The following is a 15,271-nucleotide window of genomic DNA, read 5'->3' on the forward strand; positions in this document are numbered from 1 at the left end:
TCTATAGCTTTGAGTGCTAAGCTAACTTTAGCTTTAGGATAGTATCTCCAATAAAAGTACATTTAGCCCATGAGAGCACTAATAATATATGTATTAAAAAAGCAACATTTCATGAGAAACATGTAGTACCATTAGGAATTGTGCATTCTTTGAGTCCTTTATGCTTTACAGCAGGATTCTGAAATGCCTTTATGATTGTGGGACTGTTATTGCGCATAGTTTCACCAAATAAGCCTTCACTGTCTCATAATTATTACTCAGAGGTTTGATGGACTCACATGGACTTTGTTGCATTCTAACACACCAATAAGAAGCTCATTTTAAATTGTCAATAAATACAAATACAAAATTTTGCATTGTAGGATACAAAAAAAAAAAACCTTTTGCAAAAGAATACAAAAGAGACAAAGGTTGCTAGGCAACCTTCCAGCACAAGCTTTAGCTTTCAAGGTAACAAAGAGACTACTGTACTTCCATCACCTGAAGGTTCTTGCTCAAATCAACAAAAGGAAACTGACAGGAAGGAGTTGAAACATGACTCAGAACCACCGCCACTCTCCAAAATCATCGTTGAGCATGCTTACCAATTTTAATATGTCGATTTACAAATCAGGAAAATAAACATTATTTGGATCATACCCAACTTTTAAAATTCGACTGGCATTTGCTGCATGACTCCGGGCCTGACCTTCTGTGCACTCTCAAGCTTATCTTTAGGCAGGGTCAATAGGCGCGAAAACACCTCTGAGGGGAACTTGCCTTTGGTGACTTCAACCTGGTCTATTCTCTTCAGTATCCCTGAGACTCCCGAACATAGAATATCTGAGGTTGGTTTTATAGGATTGAACTGCTTCAACAAGCTAGTTATATCCTGGTGAAAATTAATCCAAGTGTCGGGTGTCCTATAATATTTGTGCCGCTTGAAAGAGGCCAGCTGCAGGAAGAGACTAAAGAGGGAATCGCAAAGGGCTGAATTTGAAGCAGAGCAGCCCCTGAGTGAGAACAGAGCTCACCAGACCATCACCCATCACTTTGCCAAAAGCCCATCACTGAGGTTATAAGGATTACAATCCTCTCTGTCTATGGCGCAGAACAGTGCAGGGTCTAGAGGCAAGCTGCCTGGTTTAAATCCTGGCTCTACCACTTACTAGCCTCCTGACCTCTGACAAGATGCTTAATCTCCTGACCACCAGTTTCCTCGCTTGCAAAAAGGTGAGAAAAACACCTACCTATCATATGACATTCGAGTGTTGATTGAAATAATACATGCAAAGCACTTTACGTAGTTGCTGACATGTAACATGTGCACAACAAATGTTTACATTATTGATATTTAATATTTAACATCAGTACCTTCAATATTATGAAGGTCAATAATAAATACTGCTCCATCTCATTTTTTAACTAAATACTCTCAGAGTACTTATTAACTAAATAGCCATTGCCAGAATATGTTGTTCCACCACACTGTATAACGGAGGAATGAATGGCGTGGGGCAAGAACAGAGAAGTGGCACCAGATGGATGTGATAAAAGAACATTAAACATACACCTGTACCTTTCATCACCCTGCACCACCGGGGCCATGTTATTATAGCAGTGGTGATACAGATAAATGGTCCCCAGAAGAGGATGGTCTATATATCTTGGTCCTGAGTTCCTTGTATTTATGTAGATGAGGTTAAATGGAATTATGTACACTTAGATCACCATAGAATTTCAGATCTTTGGGCTACTATCTAAAGGAATAATGCCTATAAAACCGTGAGGAAAATTCCATCCACAGAAAGAAAATCAAGAACTACACTGGAGCTGGCTCAGCCACAGGGGTTCATACTTCATAAGTCCAGCCAGCATCATTAAGGTGCTTGGTGACACCCTTCTGTGCTTTCTGACCTAATGCAAGCTGCTTCTGCGGGTACTTACAGTTTCTGTTTCATGACATTAGCTTCCATATGCCTCACAATGGCCTCACTGGCCCCTTCCTCACAATGACTTTCACTCTCTTCCATGGACAATGACAATGTGCACTGTTTTGGGCTCTAAATTCCAAAACTGAGATTCTAACTGATAGCAAAAAGGTGAAAAGTGCTGTAATGGACAAACACTGCAATGTGCCACCCAGACCCTCTTTAGAAATAAAAGGATTTCTCCCTTAGCCACTGGGAGTGCTACTGACAGTCCCCAGCTGTCAGCCTCCACAGGGACTGCCCCAGCTGCCTCACACAAGGCAGTGTCCACTTCCTGGGCAGCTGGGACTTATGAATAAAGAGGATAATGGCCTAGTTCTCTTTTCTCAACTCGGGACATCTCTGAAGATTCGTTCTAGCTTCAAAACTGCATTGGGACTGCATCACCAGTCAACGCCTCCCTCTGCTCACTCCTGCTTCCTTCCTTCCCCTCTCCTCCTCTCCTTCCCCTTGTTAATCCTGAGAACACTCCCAGATAACCTTCCTATACACCTATGTCCATCTCAGAGTGCCTCATGGGAAACCAGTCAGTGACAGAGCATCAGATGTTGCACACATCATATCTTCAAGCCAAACCATATAGCTTGTCACCAGCCAACAAAAATAATGTTTGCTCTAGATTAAGCGCTCATTTCTGATCCAATAAGCTATGACCCAAAGGCCAGGAAAATAAGGTTGTGTGCTAGAAAACACCATTTTCAGAGCAGCAGAAGCTCCGGGCTGAGCGGCAGGTTTGACAGCTCTTTACATTGTTTTATCAATCCCATGCTGGATGTGTATGCTTTTCCTGTTCTTCCCATAATCCACAGAATTCAGTCCGAGCTCATTTCTCTATACAGCTGTCACTGCCTCCTCTACTTCCTGGAGATCCCTGCCTACGCAAGAAAGTTTGGAATGAAAACATCTCCACTTTACTGCTATCTAAAAACATCCCCTTTTGAGTTGGAGGGGTTTCCTGCTAATCATGACAGGAAAACAGAAAGGAGATATGTAAAACAGCAAACATAATTAATACATTCAGAAGAGTTGTTAAAGAGATTTTTAGAAATTCAAGCTTGTGCTATTGCACTAATTAAGGACACTCCGTGATACTTCTAATAAAATTTTAAGAATCTCTTTCTCCTCACATTAGTAATGACTGTATCTTTGTTGAGAAAAAAGACCTGTTCATTTTGTTTATAATTATGTGTGCTCATTATAAAAATTAAAATGATGCAGAAAAGTCTAACAAAGAAAAAAAAATGTCCCAAATCCTACAGCCCATACATAGCCATAATTAACATTATGTGAGTGCCATTCTATTCTAGTTGTCTGTCTATTCATATATCCAGAAAAATCAATTGACTTTCATTAAAATGGAATCATAATATGCATGCTATTTCAACTTTAAAAATTTTTAATTTTATTTAAGCAAAAAATGAAAATGAGGCAACACTGAAGTAATCCTTGAAGATGAAATGTCGTTTCACCATAAAAAGTATTCCCAAAAAAGATCACTCTTAGGTCAAAAAGTGATTATTAAAGCTTTAAGTTGAAATAATTTCAACTACATGTTTCAAAACTTCAGATGCTTCCAATGGAACCGTGTCCTGTCATAAAAATGGGAGGGAGGAAGCAGACCACAATACTTTCTCTCTCCCTGCTCACTCCCTGACTCAGATTATATCATTATTTTTATATTATCAAGTGTGGCAAAAACTGCTGCTTCTTCCCCAATCTCTGTTTCCCACTTTTATTGTAAGTTTTAGTTGAGCACAAGACATCCCTGCTAAAGACAACATTTCCCCGCCTCCTTTACAGGTAGGTGTGGCCATCCGACAAGATTCTGGGCAACAAAATACTGGAGGAGTGATATATACAACTTCTACACCATGTCTTTCCAGAGAAGACACAGGCCCTTGCCGAGGTCCCTTTCCCACACTTCCAAAGGGTAGAATGCAGACATGATGGTGATGGCTGGAACATCCATGTGGGAATATAAGATGAAAGCCACATGCTAATGATGGGGCAGAACAACAAAGCAGTAGAAGCCTGCAGCCCAATATCCTCAGCCTCCAAACCAGCCCTGCATTACCTACCCAGGCTTTCACATGAAAATGAAATACATTTCCATTTCATTAAAGCAATTCATTTTTAGGTTTCTTTTTATAGCATTCTAACTGCATTCTAGCTAATATCTCAACTAATCCATTAATAGACTATACATTTATTGCCTACTCTAAACCATAATTTCCCAGAGTTAGTTTGTCTTAGTTCTGTATTCAAAGCCATTCAGTGTTCACAGCAAGTCCCTTTTACTGTGGTATCTCCATTCCTGAATTCTGGGAGATTTCTTTCTCTTTTTGTTTTTATTCGGTTGGTTGGTAGTACTTTAGTTTCCTATTGCTACTATAACAAATTACCATACACTTAAAGCTTAAAACAACACAAATTTGTGATCTTACAGTCCTGGATGTTGTAAATGCAAAATGGATTTCACTGGGCTAAAGTCAAGGTGTTGGCAGGGTGACATTCCTCTTGAAAGCTCTAGGAGAAAACCTGTCTCATCACTTTTTCCAGCTTCTAAAGGCTGTCTTCATTCCTTAGCTCATGGCCCCTTCCTCCATCCTCAAAACCTATAATACAGTAACTTCAAGTACCTCTCTGATTCTGACCTTGTTGCCTCCTTCTTTCTCTCTTTTTTTTTCATTTATTTATTTTGAGGGAGAGAGAGAGAGATAGAGAGCAAGCAGGCGCGGGGCAGAGAGAGAGAGGCAGAGAGACAGTATGGCAAGCAGGCTCCAAGCTCAGCTCAGAGCCCAATGCAGGGCTCGATCTCACAATGGTGGGATCATGACCTGAGCTGAAATCAAGAGTCAGATGCTTAACCCACTGAGCCACCCAGGTGCCCCATCTCCCTCATTCTCTTATAGGGAAAGTTGCAATCACATTAGGACCACTAGGAATCCAAGATTAGCTCCCGCTCTCGTGATCCTTAACTGCGTCTACAAAGTCCCTTTCACCACATAAGGTAATATATTCACAGGTTCTGGGGATTAAGACATGGACATCTGGGGAGATGGTACCTTATTCTGCCTTCCACAGGTATTTTTATTTTGTTCTCTTTCTCTAATCTCATCAAGTTGGTTTTTTTAGAAAGGGCTCATGAGTGCTTCATTGCCTGAAATATATGATATACTACTGAGAACGTATGTTTTGCTTTCTACTTGAAAACAACTTGTCTCAGTGTTATAATATTAAATCACCCTCTTTCCAATATGGTACTTATTGCTATTCTAAAAGAAAACTTGAAGGCAACATGTCATTTTTCTCTTTTTATATGATGTTCTTTTTCCACCTTAATGCCTTAAGAATTCTCTCTTTATTCCTAAAGTTCAACCTAATTAGGCTATGTCTGATGTCGATTACTTTTTTTATTTTTGCTATCCTATTTTATTAGGATACAATAGTCTTGTCCAACTTATTCAGTTCTTTCTTTATTTCATAGTAATTTTCTTCTACTATATCAATCTCTAAATACATTTATAGTTCCATTGGTTAGGTTATATATATCAGGGATATCAGTCATCTTTGCAATGGATTTATTGTCTCTCTTTTACTTTCTGTTTAATTACTTAAATATCTTATTCCTATTTGTCTTAATTCAATATGGCTATCTCAAGCCTTATGTCTAAATCAGTATTTTTGTTTTCACCTATGCTAATCTGTTCCCTGATGTTTCTAACCACTTTATTGTTTCTGTGATATCTTAGTTTCTCCCTCAGTTTGTTTTACTTTTTCTAGAGCATCCTCATTACATTATCTATCATCGCTTCCCAGAGATGTTACATGACTGCCATTTTTACTACATTACCAAGTAACACAGACAATTTGTGAGAAATTTCTTTTGTTCCAGGTCATTTGTACCTCCCAGACTGGATTCATAGTTTGTTCTTTTGAGCTTTTGTTCATGCCTGCTTTTGTTGTTGCTGAAGTACGTATTCACAATCGCGCTGTCATTTCTTCTCATGCTTTCCTTACTCAGACTGAGCTGCTTTATCCCAATAATTTTTCCCAGATATAGTATGGGTTGCTGTTTGTTTTCTCTCTCAACTATTATTTGAGAGATGGATATCTCATATTCAACCATAGACTGAGTCACAGCAGGTGGGGGGTGAGAAAAAAAAAGAAAGAAAGAAAGAAAGAAAGAAAGAAAGAAAGAAAGAAAAAATAAAGACCTCTACTGATGCTATGTACAGTCTCTTGAAGATTACAAGGGCTCCACTCTCCCTTTTGAGAGTGTTCACTTCATCTATTCAGGGAAGGGAATCTAGGTCATGAGGTGATACCATGCATATGATCAAGGGTAGATCTAAGACTTGTGGTCATAAAGTTTATACAATTTGAGGGACACTCTTTAAGGACAAGAACACACAGTTGCAGGACAAAATCAGATATGCATATGAACTTTTATTCAGAGTGAGAAAGGATACCACAATATTGTAAATGTTAAAAAGATGGCAAATACCACAAAAATCATACAATCCAGAATTACAGTTAATAATTAACCATATACACACTTCTATAACACTTTTTTCCCTACATTTTTGGCCACAATCTTTCTTTTAACTTTCAATATGACCACAGTTTTGTAAAATCACTTTCTGTGGTGAGACTAGAAAGATAATCTAGTTTCTGCTAGCATATTTATCAAAATTTGCTTTTATTATTGATAGTTTTATTATGGATAATTTCTTTTATCTTCACAATAAATTCTTGGTAATATATAAGTTCGAGGGAATACTATCAAATTTGAGATTCGCTATCTAAGTTCTTTCAATGTGACATGTAAGATGTCATATTTGGAAGTGTTTCTAATTTCTGGCTCCTGATTCCAAATTTTTCATACCTGGTTTCTCCTGTAGCACGTACATGTTTCCAGCGCCAGGTACCATAGGACACTGTCATATCATTATTCAGCCTCTGGCTTTGCAGTTGTTTCTAAATGACTCCAGTTGGACTTGCAGGGCACAAGGTAGAAGCTTTTCTGGAGGCAGTTTCTAAATTTCTACATTGGTCCAGCTAACAACAACTTAATATTCAGGAATAGAACTGCAAACTACTTAAATATACCTCATCAAGTCTAATCACTGTATCTCCAGCTCAACTTACCCTTAGCTAATTTACAAAAAAATACCACTGGCCACCCAACACAAGGAGAAGCCAGAGTAGAAAAAAACAGCTCCCTTACCTGGCTGCGGTCAAAATATCTTCCTTTTGCAAAGTTTACAAAAACACAAGATAATGTGAAAATACAATGTGAGGGCCCTTTCTGTGTCATTTGAAAGGATTTACGCAAATGAGAGACTCTGAAGCTTAAGCTTTACTATATTCACTGTATGTGTACCTCCAAATGAATGGACATCCTCAGGGTTTAGAATGCCTCTCTGATTCATGTGAAACCCCAGACCCTACTCCTCACATTTCTTCCACTTACTCTTCTCTCCTCATTCCAATACCTCCCATCAGAGGAAGGAAAAAATAAATCCACTCAGTTGTCTTCTTTCCATTTTGAAGGTAATAGACATCACTGCTATAATGTGATTATGTATTCCTGATAAATTTTATTTTCTGTAAACTTATGTATTAAAAATTAGAAAGTTTATGGGGAGAAAATACATTTGGAACAGTTCACTGAAAACCTGTGTAATTCTATCAGCAGAGTACTAACACAAACAATACCAATCCAAATAAAAATACTAGCCACAGTTAAATATCTACTGCAATCTGTTGGGAGACCATTCTTCTTGAACTCTTTACTTTTTTATGCAGCCTATGCTTTCTGAGCACAGGTCAGTAATAGGCTTTTGTTCAAGGAAGATTGGAGAACAAACCTAAGAAAGAGAACACCTCCTTCCCCAAAGATTTTCAACATTCAAAAAGTCTTGTTTCTCTTCCCCAAGGACATTTGCTTATGTTCCAAGGATAAGAGTAATAGCTTTCCAGAAGAGATGACAGGCAGGTCATTAGCAACCCTGATAAAAGCTCACAGTCTCCTAAATGTGGGATTTGTTTCCTGTGATGAAAACCCACTCTATGTGCAGGAAGTATCTGGCCTTAATTTGCATTTCCCTGTGGGAAATTGGAGTTGGGGAAGTGATGCAAGATTCTACTCTCACTATTTTCACTGTGAGCAATAAGCCATCTGTGTGTGTCCCCTGACCCATGGGTCTTGTGTTCTTCTGGACATGTGTGTGTGTGTGTGTGTGTGTGTGTGTGTGTGTGTGTTTACATAGGACACACACATACACATACACACACACACATTCTGTGGCAAGCTAACTTGCTAGCTTGCAAGTAGGACAAAATCTTAGACTTTACAGTTTCTGATTTAACAGCATTTACATCCAACATCATAATTGTTCCTTAAATCTTGGGAATTTCTCTTACCCTTTCAGATGTGGGTCCTTAAGAGACTAACTTCATCAAAATTAAAATTTTGATCTATTTTATAGCCTTTTTCAATAATCAATTTTAACACAGAAAATAATGTCCTTAGAGTATCTTCATCTGTACTCCCAGATTTAACAAAGGCCTTCATCTTTTAGGAAACATAGTTGTTGTTGAAGCCAATAACCTCACTCATATTTGCACTCAGAGAAGATACATTTGTAAGATGTGCAACTTTTTTCATAGGTATTTTATGTATCACCTAGGTTTTCTCTTTGTGAGAAAGTCTGCCCCTGATCACTTCAAAATATTAATAGAATGGGGGTGGGAGAGGGAACTCACACACGAACCAAAACGTTTTTCATCATGCTATGTTAACAAACTCACACTGAAAAAAAAAACATGTCTTATAAAAGAGCACATGTGTTAGGAAAAATTCTCAGGGTTTGCTTTTGTTTTGTTGTTTTTAACATACTGGCTTAACCAAAGGGACATAGGGTCTAATTAATGAGCTATACCCTGTTGCTCCAGAGTACTTACTTTTCTCTTTTAGCCACCACTTTTCATATTATTAGCTTGTTCTACTTTCTTTGTTTGGTTCCTACTTGCTTTGGGGGGCATTTTGTGGGGGGAAGGAGGAGGAATAGAATTTGCTTGATGTGGTCCTCTCATGTTTCAAAAATAACTTTTTAGTAGCTAAACATGATGCAGGACAGTGCAACATGAATAACAAAAGCTAAAAAGTAGGACACCTCTCTCTTAGTCTAGTTTTCTGCCAACAGCTAATGAGGTAGTCTTAAGAATATAAGGTACAGAAGTCCATCTGGAACATATGGGAATGGACTTAAATATCTTTTGGAGTGTGTAGTAAGAATACTTAACATGAGATCTACCCTCTTAACACATTTTTAAGTGTGCAATACAATATTGTGGACTACAAGTACAATGTTAAATATTTTCTAGGTATAGTTTACAAAGTCTATGATCCACAGAAAGATGATGTATATATACACATTTCCTATTCCCCCCATAAGGACAGTGAAAAACCCCAGACATTATAAAACAAACATAAGAAGTCTCCAAAAGGTATAAAGGAGCAGGTAGATTTCATGATCTGAGGAACAACTTGGTAATGAACATCCTGAGTTTTCTTTTATCCACACAGACTGGGTACTGAAAATCCAGCAACTCAGAAATGTCAAAGGGCACAGACAAAAAATAGCCTGTAGAAAAGCCTGTTCTCTCTAGCCAAAAGACCAGGAGAGAGGCAGCCTAGCAAAATATAACGTTTAGACAATAACTGCTCTACAGCAGCCAAACATCACACACAAACACACACATGCACACACACATGCACACAAAAGACTTGTGGCCCCACCCCCACTCATACCAGCAAAGTCCAAGTGGGAATCTAGACTTCTGCCCTCAAGAGGATGGAACAAAGCCAATATCCAATATCCATCTTGCCAAGATGGTGTGAAAAAAGGTCCAGTAGGGAAGTGGGGCTTTCATCCCCACCAGGTGTAATGAGAACCTCTCTCATGGTATCAGGAAAGCCTGTACTTTCACCACCACATGGCAGTAAGAAAGCATCCCTCACCTTCCCCAGTGGGGTAGTGTCAGATCAGGCCTAGCGAAGAGTCAAGAGTTTTACCACTGCCCACTGGTAAGGAAGCCACAACCCCAAAGCTCCATGGTGTCAACGAAGCCCAGGTGGGGAGCAGTGACAAAACAACCCTCCTCCTCCCAGCCAGGGAGATAACAGCAGACAATTAGTGAGGAGGTGGAATTCCAATCCCCACCCAGCAATAACAACGGATCCCCCATCTCCAGTGTTAGCAGACCTTGAGTGAGGAAGCTGGACTTCTACCCCCACCCGTCCCCCTAATGAGATGGTGTCCTCTACCTCCTTCCCTGCCAGAGCACTATCAGAGAAACTAGCTAAGACAGAAGGTTTAAGTCACTTCCAGATTCTTACAGTAGATAACCCAAAATATCCTGGTTTCAATCAAAAATCATACATCATATGAAAAACCAGCAAGATGTCAAACAATTTAAAAACACATCCAACAGATGCCAACTCCAAGATGGCAGAGGTGTTAAAATTATCTGACAAAGATTTTAAAACAGCTTTCTTAAAAATACCCCAACAAGCAATTAGAGGAATTACTTTAAAAAAAAAAATTCAATAGGAAGTCTCAGCAAAGAAACAGGAGACACAGAAAAGGAACAAATGGGGGCAACTGGGTGAAGCCTGCTTGGGATTCTCTCTCTCCCCCTCTCTCTGCCCCTCCCCTGCTTATACACTTTCCCTCTAAATAAATAAATAAACAAACAAACAAAAATTTTTTAAAGAAGGAAAAAAAAGGAAAGGAACAAATGGAAATTTTAAAACTGAAAAATTCAAAAACCAAAAGAAAAAATTCAATGAGTGGACTCAACAGCAGAATAGAGAGGACAAAGGAAAGAATCAGTGAACTTGAATTCAAACAATAAAAATTACCCAATCTGAACAACAGAGAAAATATAGACTGAAACAAAATAAATGAACAGAGGCTCAGGGATCTCTGGGACTTCCAAAAAATTAAAAATCTAATATTTGCCACCAGAGTGGAAGAAAAGGAAAAAGAAGTTGGGACTGAAGAGTATTTAAAGAAATAATGAATGAAAACTTCTGAAATTTGGCAAAGGATAGAAACTTACATATTCAAGAAGAGTTGAGTGACCCACAAACAGAATATATGCAAAGAAATCCACACAAAGACACATAACAGTCAAACTTCTGAAAATTAAAATAAGTTTTGAAAACAATGAGACAGAAGCAGCACTTTACTTATGAAGGAAAAAAAACATTCAAATTACAGCAGCTATCTCACCAGAAAACTACAAGGAAAAACACATTTTCCAAGTGCTAAGGAAAATAATTCTCAACCCAGAATCTTTTATCCAGCAAAAATATCTCTTGGGAATGATAGGGAAATCAAGGCATTCTCAGATGAATAAGAGCTAAGAGAATTTGTTGGAAGCATGTCTACTATTAAAAAAATGATTAAAGTTCTCTAAACAGAAAGGAAACAATTGAAGAAGGAATCTAGAAACATCAGGGGGAAAAAAAACATGTTAAAGGAAAATATGGGTTAAAACAACAGACTTTCCCTACTCCTCTTGACTCTTCTAAATTATTTTTGATGAATGAAGAAAAAACTTGTAACACTGATTTGATTCTAAATGTATGTGGAAGAAATATTTCAGACAATTCTATCATAAAATGGGAAGAGCACAGGGACCTAAAGAGAACTAAGGTGTTTGTGCTGTACTCAAGCTGACAAAATGCTGACACCAGTAATCTGTGATAATCATATATATATATATATATATATATATATATATATACACACACACACATATACATATATATATATATATATATATAAAATGATACCAAAGCAATTACTAAAAAAGCTATACAAGGCGATAACACTCAAAACACTATAGATAAACAAGATGTAATGCTAAAAAAATGTTCAAATAACCCACAGGAATTCATGAAAAAGAAAACAGAGAAACACAAAGCAGAAAGAGCAAACAGAAAATAAAAACTAAATTGGAGACTTAAACCCTAACTTAGGAATAATTACATTTAATTTAAGTTATCTAAATACACCAAACAAAAGAGATTGGAAAAGTATATTTAAAAACATGACCCAACTATATACATTTTATACGAAATTAATATCAAATATAATGATCTTGGAAAGTTGAAAACAAAAGTATGGAAAAAGATATATTATGCAAACATTAGTCAAAAGAAAGCAAAAATGGCTATATGAATATATCATATAACATAGACTTCAGAACAAAGAAAATTACCAGAGACAGAAAGGGACATTATTATATAATGATAAATGGGTCATTACTGTAAGAAAGCCTAACAATTCTAAATATGTATGCACCAAACCACAGAACTGCAAAATATTTGCAGCAAAACTGATAAAGCAAAAGGAGAAACAGACAATTCCACATTTCTGGCTGGAGACTTCAACACCTATCTCCCAAATATCAACAGAACAACTATCTAGAAATTCAGCAAGGATACAGAAGAACTCAAACACAGTATCAGCCAACAGGATCTGACCAACATTCATAGAGTACTCCATCTACCAACAGAATACACATTCTTTTCAAGAACCCACAGAACATATACCAAGGTAGACCATATTATAGAATTCTGGGCCACAGCTACCCCACTTCCTTGTGTCAACATTCCCCCTCAACTCACAGAAAACCTACCTACCACCTCAACCAATCTCTCTTCATTCCAACTTAAAGATGTACAATAGTCACCAGATCCCACAGAATAGGGAAGAAGAAAAGATAAAGGCGGTTCAAATCCCCCCCAGAGATACAACCCCACTCACTCTAGAATTCTATGGCTTGTTCAGGAAAAAAAGTAGCATTAAATGGAATCTTGAATCCAAACCTTATAAATGGCACAGACCACAACCATCAGGATCCTGCAGTCCTAGCAGAGAAGGGCTTACTCAGAGTACTTGCCAAGACTGGGACTGATCAAGCATTTAAAAAAAAAAAAAAATCATATAACTGGTGTTTTAATTAGATTTAGCCATTGAATTCCATCGTAAAGCCTGCACCTACCTCTAAAAAAGGGTAAATGACTCTTCTTCAAATGTGCATTAATTCTAGGATACCATTTAGAAAATTACTTCATCCAATGTATTAAGTGGCACCCAAATTGCCCAGAAGAGTTATTGTATTTCCTCAAAGTGAGCAATTGACTCTTTTCTAACCAGTTGTATCAAGTCCAATTAGAAGCAGAATATAACTTCCTAGATATTTAAAATAGAATAAGCCAATATTATAAAAGCCAGCTGAGTAATTTATAGGAATTTTTTAATATACTGGTAATATTCCATTAAGATAAGCTAAACTGCCATTTGGAGAGTAATTTTCATTATATATAAAGATAGAGCCCATACTTTGTCACTCCCCAAAGGCTGTGTGTGTGTGTGTGTGTGTGTGTGTGTGGGTATTGGTGCCTGACTTAGACAGAAATGTACTATTTCCAAATTGTTTTGTTGAATAATTCTTTTTCCTCTTTATTTTTTTCTCTAAAGGTGTTTGTTTTCTCCATTATCATTTATATACTACATCATGGACCAATGATACTGGCACATTCTTTTCCTGTTACATAAATTACTGGGCAGTAAAAATATTCACACAGCTCTCTTGAGAGACAAATCTGAATCATAAAATCAAGTTTTCTCCAAGATTCTACCTCAAGTGCAATATGAATTTGTGAAAAATGCACCCCACTGGAAGTCAGGTAACAAAAATGTGGGCACTAAGCTTAACCTCTGAAATCCTCAGTTTCCCCTTATGGAATGTGAGTATTGAGATATGTCTATTTCTGCCTCATGAGGGAGCTGCAGAGCTTAAATAAACTCATATGCATGAAAGTCCTTTAGGTCCCTTGGGACTAAGGGGATAACAATGAGAATTCATAGTCATATATTTTATGGTAAATCCAAGAAGGCCTTTATAAACTTTAATTAGTTTCCCTAAACCCCTGTGGATAGGTCTCTCTTGCCCATTTCACAAGCTAGAATTCAGACACTGGCAAATTATATGGTTTGCCCTGATGATATCACCCCCAGGAATTAGAACAAAGAGCTCCTCGCACCCACTGCTGTGAGGAAGCAACACGGAAGCATCCATGGGCCTTATGAGCACATTCATGGTACAGGAGCTTAAATGTATGGCTGAGCTTTGTGACTCTGCTGCAGGGTGCCAGAAAGATTCTTTTTAATTTTTATTTTTTACAGGCTGGGGATTTTCATTTGGGAAAAAAGGGGAGAGAGAACACTGAACAGCAGGATCGAAATCATAATCCCTGTTTTTAATGGAAATGTGAACTCAAGATTTTACCTTTGCTTGCCCCAGCTTGAAATCGTGCCCCGGGGAAAGTCTGCCTTCCTTCCAACCAGCTGGCACAGTGAGCTTTGTTTCAAGCAGCTCAACTCAAACATGTTCCCCTTTTTAGGTTCTCCCTAATAAAGCATTATGTAAAAGATGCTGATACTGGAATGAAGCATGTATGTTTCCTAGTGAATGGTTAAATACTGCCTAATCAGAACTGGAAGAAGGAAAAGAAATAACATGTCTCCCTTCTGCATCTTGGGATTCTTGTTTACAGTGGGTGGAACTCCAGCGAGTCTCTACTAAGGAGCAAAACTGGGTGCATTCTTTGGTTTCTTTGCTGTTCTCCAAGCTGCCTCTCACTTGTAGGAGCTGCAGGCCTTTAAGGCACAGCTGGATGGTGTAAAAAGAGAGAAATTGACACAGGCAATAAAACAACAGGGGCTCTCAAACCATTTCTCTCTTGTTTTATGGGAGTTTTTGTTTATTTGAGGGGTTTTGTTTTGTTTTGTTTTGTGGGGGTTTTGGTGCTTATTTTCTTGTTTTTATTTTCTGTTCCTTGGCAACACAAAAGAGGAAAACCGATATAAAGTATTCAACTTTCCAAAGCTTCAGGAAAAGCCACAAGATATTCTTTTACATAACTTACTTTTTTTTTTTTAAACCTGAACATTGAGAAGTAGAGGATTTGGAATTGAGACAAAGAAATGGGGGAAAACTAAGGGATCTCTCCTCATCTTCCTTCTTTGGGCAATAATATGAAAATATGTAACAAGTTGAAATTCCAGCCAGGAATATGTGTTGTTAGGACAGAATTCTGCAGGAAAGGGCCACTTATCTAGTTATAACCATTCTGGATCTCATCACTAATAACCTAACAAGTTAATCTAGACCCAAGAAGTTGTACAAAGATGTGAGACTTCATGAAGGCAGGA

General features: G+C 37.8%; 1 long non-coding RNA gene across 1 annotated transcript; it reads left to right on the forward strand.

Moving 5' to 3' along the window:
* Positions 1–4,856: 4,856 nt before the first annotated feature.
* On the forward strand, positions 4,857–14,491 carry LOC125162517 (uncharacterized). Its single transcript, XR_007151069.1, has 3 exons — positions 4,857–4,980; positions 13,535–13,743; positions 14,243–14,491. It is a non-coding gene; the product is annotated as an uncharacterized LOC125162517 (long non-coding RNA).
* The last annotated feature ends 780 nt before the right edge of the window (positions 14,492–15,271 follow it).

Source organism: Prionailurus viverrinus, chromosome A3, assembly GCF_022837055.1.
Source record: "Prionailurus viverrinus isolate Anna chromosome A3, UM_Priviv_1.0, whole genome shotgun sequence".
NCBI lineage: Eukaryota > Metazoa > Chordata > Mammalia > Carnivora > Felidae > Prionailurus > Prionailurus viverrinus.